Raw genomic sequence first — 4,636 nt, forward strand, 5'->3', positions numbered from 1 at the left:
CAAACTCGCAACATCTCTTCTGTGAGATAGAGGTTGCAAGGAGGAGAAAAGGAATCTCCTACGAGGCTACGAAGTCTATTTTGAACAAAAAATCAAATTGTCTCAGTCATGAAGGATTTTTTCTCCGCTAACTGAGGACAGAAAAGGTGAAGTATCGCATTAGAACAGATACTACATTGTGATCTTTGCCCTAAGGCCGTTATTCAGAACTGCCTTATCTACTCCTTGTTTCGTTTGACTCGTTAGTCTGGTGATCTTCATCGATTCGCTGTTTTGATTACTCGTTGTAATACAGCTTTCTATTCGAGTAGATTGGTTCCAAGAATTGAAATCTTGTTATAAACGGGCAAAAGTTATGGCGCGTTGACTTAGAATGCGTGCTTTATGTTTGAAATGGTTAAAGTTGGGCTCATTCTTGCATTAAATACTAATACCTATCAATCCCTATCAATCCTTACTTGCATATGAAACAAATATAATAACAAAGATCGATACAAATTTTAAACCAAGATCTACTCGGCTGTTTCCGAGAAAAGGCAAGACAGACAGACACACACACAGACTAAAAAAATGTAATGCATATGCAAATTAATGATAATTTTTAATACGAAACCTGCATGTTCTTCATTTTATACAAATATAAAAAGAACGAATTTACGAAAGAAAGAATGAACACGCCTCATTATAGAAATAGAGTGAATGTGTGTGTGGTTTTATTTTCTGACTAGATTTATACTCGCTATTTTTATGTGAATCCATTCCGGGCATTTAGGAGAACTGAGAAAGCAACTAGCAAGTCAGACAACACCTCGCCTTCAATCTATTTCCATATTAAGATTTTTGCTTTTTGCTTGACTTTACCGATTTATACGTTTGCCTACTTTCTTTTTATAAACGTTTCATTTCGAGACGTTTTATTTCTTATTTCTCCGTTTTTAACTTCACCGATGGAGGCGTTATTTGATATAAATATAAATCTTCGTACGAACACTGTAAAATTTTTGCATGATTTTTGATAGAGGGTGTACACTCCTATTTATTTGAATACTTGTCTTGCAAATGATGTAGCAATGATCTGTTTTTATCTTCATTTTGACGTTTCGCTAAATATGGAAGCCGGGGTGTCGTAAAATAACAGATTCTGAATGTCTTAATAAGCGATGGGGTCAGTTTATAAAAATGGTATTTTATGACCAAACACTCAAGTGTAGATGATGACTGTAATAAAAGTGTTTTTTATTTCGCTCAAGTGCTGGTTACCACACACACACACACACACACACACACACACACACACACACACACACACACACACACACACACACACATACATACAAACACACATATACACACACAGATACACATATATACACACACGCACATATATACGCACACAATATACACACACATACACGCACACAATATACACACACATATACACACACATATACACACACGCATATACACACACATACGTACGTATCTATATATACATATATATGCATATATGTATGCATATATATTTACATATATATATATATATATGTATATGTATATTTATAAATTTATTTTATTTATTAAACATTCGAATGTACATATTGTGGGCTTGGCCTTCGGGACAAGATCAAAGTGTAGTATCTGTTCTTCAGATGCTGCACTTCTATTTCTTGTTCTCTTTCGGTGGAGGAGAAATCCTTCACGACTGAGACAATTTTTATTTTTGTACCTTTTCTTCACGTTAAAAAACGACCCTGGTGTCTAACTCTGTCCCGTGGGGAGGCATAGTAAATAGGTACATATACATATGCATATGTATATATGTATATACACACACATATGTGCTATGTATATTCATATATGTATATTTATATATGTGTGTGCGTGTTTATTTATAATACATATGTAAATGTATATGTATATTATATATATATATATATATATATATATATGTATGTATGTATATGTATTATATACGTATGTTAATATATAAGTATATATATGCATACTTTTCTATAAATGCATATTTATATGTACATGCATATGTATATAGACATGCATACATATATATACACACACAGAGATGGGTGGATAGATAGATAGATAGATAGATAGATAGATAGATAGATAGATAGATAGATAGATAGATAGATAGATAGATAGATAGAAATAATAATGTGAAGTCAGACACGAGAACAACAATGGAGAAGTACAAGACTTTGAATGTCAGGAAAATGATAAAAGCATTTTTATTTATGTTTGTTGTTGTTGTTGTTGTTGTTGTTGTTGTTGTTGTTGTTGTTGTTGTTGTTGTTGTTGTTGTTGTTGTTGTTGTTGTAAGTTAAATATTTCGCTAAAAATAGCCTCATCAAGGTATTAAGTCCTTTTAGAAGACATTTATCTCTACTTTTTTTTTGGCCAAGATCAAAGTGGTGTATCTGTTCTTCAGATGCGGCACTTCCATTTCTCGTTCTCTTTCAGTGGAGGAGAAATCCTTCACGACTGAGACAATTTTTATGTTTGTACCTTTTCTCCGCGTTAAAAAACGACCCTGGTGTCTAAATCTGTCCCGTGGGGAGGCATTGTAAACAGGTACTTTTAATAAAATTTATTTATTTATTTATTTATATGTGTGTGTATATATATATATATATATATATATATATATATATATATATATATATATATATATATATATATATATATATATATATATATATATGCCGATAAAACATTTGACCGGATGCACCGAATTGAAAAATTATTTTTTCTCTGAAAGGTATGAGTCCCTAGATTGCCCTTATCTATATATGGTTCGTAACGAACAACGCTGAATCACACAAAAAAACACGAAATAAGGGTTGTTTTTTTTTTTACCGTTTCGTGCAATTGTCGAAAAAGTTACCTGCCCACGTCAACGGAATTTGGTACTGTCTGTATGTACTCGTGGTAGCATCTTTAGCCTACAGATGGGACTTGTGGCGCAATGGATAACGCGTCTGACTACGGATCAGAAGATTCCAGGTTCGAATCCTGGCAAGTTCGTAATATTTTTAGTCATCATTTTATCTAACGTTTACTCATTATCCTTACCCTTAATTAGTGTATTTTTGTTTTTGTTTTTTTCAGTGATTTTGTTTTGTGCATATGGGAATTTCCCATACTTCGAGTTCACAGGGTAAGTGTTGATGGCAAAATGATGTTGAGTGTATTCGATTTTGTGTTTGACTCGGCCTTATGTGCGCTGACGCGGCACAACCGCTACTTTTGAATACAATTTAAAAAATAAATTTGAAAACTTTAAATGTCAGGAAAATGATAAAATCATTTTTATTTACTTTTTTGTTGTTGGACTTTCAACAACAAAACAACAATAAAAAGTCAATAAAAATTGATTTTATCATTTTCCTGACATTTAAAGTTTTCAAATTTACCTTTTAAATATATATATATATATATATATATATATATATATATATATATATATATATATATATACTGTAAATTTTTATTTCAGTTGCTACAAAAATCAATCTCACAATCATAATTATTTTAGTAATACATAGACGACATTTAGTTTTTCATAAGTTTTTTGCGCGTGTTCTATTTTGTAACTATTCCAATGCTGCCATCGCACAAATCATCAGTGACAGGAAAATATTAGAAACATTCACACATAAGTTGATGCAATAAAAAGGAAAATAAGGAAAAACATTGCTTTAAGGAAAGAAAAAAATTAAAAATTCAAAACATTTACTAAGATATGATATCCGAGGAAATATATCCCTTAAATTGCATACAAAACGCATTCAACAGCGCCATACTTGAAGGTTGTAGGTTTGAACTCTTGTCTTGTCCGGAATGGATGCTAGCTGCACTGAAAAGCTGTGACACAGTGAAACAGTCGGTCAGTTGATGATTATTTAAGCTATTTTTTCGTTGAGTAGAGCACTGTCGTAAGCGATTTTTATTGGCTTCTTACTTGGCGTAACGCAAAATTCTTTTTTTGTAAATAAACAAATAAATCGAGAATTGTAAATAACGGCGGTCAAATGTTTAAATATAAACAGATATTTGAAGAGGTTATTTGCGGACAGCGATTTTATAGGCAAGGGGGTAGAACGTCCGATTATCAATTTGACGGTTGTAAGTCTGAACTCTGCTTAAAGATAAGTGCTAGTCTAATCGCACTGAAGATCTGAGATGCAGCGAAACATTCTGTCTGTGGCTGACTATATATATATATATATATATATATATATATATATATATATATATATATATATATATATATTGCTTAATTTCAACTTCGCTTTCGGATTTGGGGTTTGTATTACTGTACACATAGATTCGAAAAAGTTGTCAAAAAACAAATATATAACAAATAAATGTTATCAAAAGCAAGATAAGTTACTTTTCTACCAAACTGGATATATTTTTCTGTGTTTTTATTCAATGTAACATATTTATTCAGCTCGAAAAACATACAGTGTTTACCGATGTATTGGAAAATTCAAGATGGCGTCTGATTCTCTCTTTAACACGGCAAGTTTGGGAAAAGGTGTTATAAATAAAAACCTAGGTAAAATACTGTTAAAAACACGCTCAATATATGTTACCGTTACATAGGTTGACATAT

At 31.6% G+C, this 4,636-nt stretch overlaps 1 non-coding gene across 1 annotated transcript; it reads left to right on the forward strand.

Annotated features, from left to right (window-relative positions):
* The first annotated feature begins 2,969 nt into the window (after nt 1-2,969).
* On the forward strand, nt 2,970-3,042 carry Trnar-acg (transfer RNA arginine (anticodon ACG)). Its single transcript has one exon. It is a non-coding gene; the product is annotated as a tRNA-Arg (tRNA).
* The last annotated feature ends 1,594 nt before the right edge of the window (nt 3,043-4,636 follow it).

This window comes from Euprymna scolopes, chromosome 29 (assembly GCF_053919585.1).
Source record: "Euprymna scolopes isolate OS-2025 chromosome 29, ASM5391958v1, whole genome shotgun sequence".
NCBI classification, from domain to species: Eukaryota; Metazoa; Mollusca; class Cephalopoda; order Sepiida; family Sepiolidae; genus Euprymna; species Euprymna scolopes.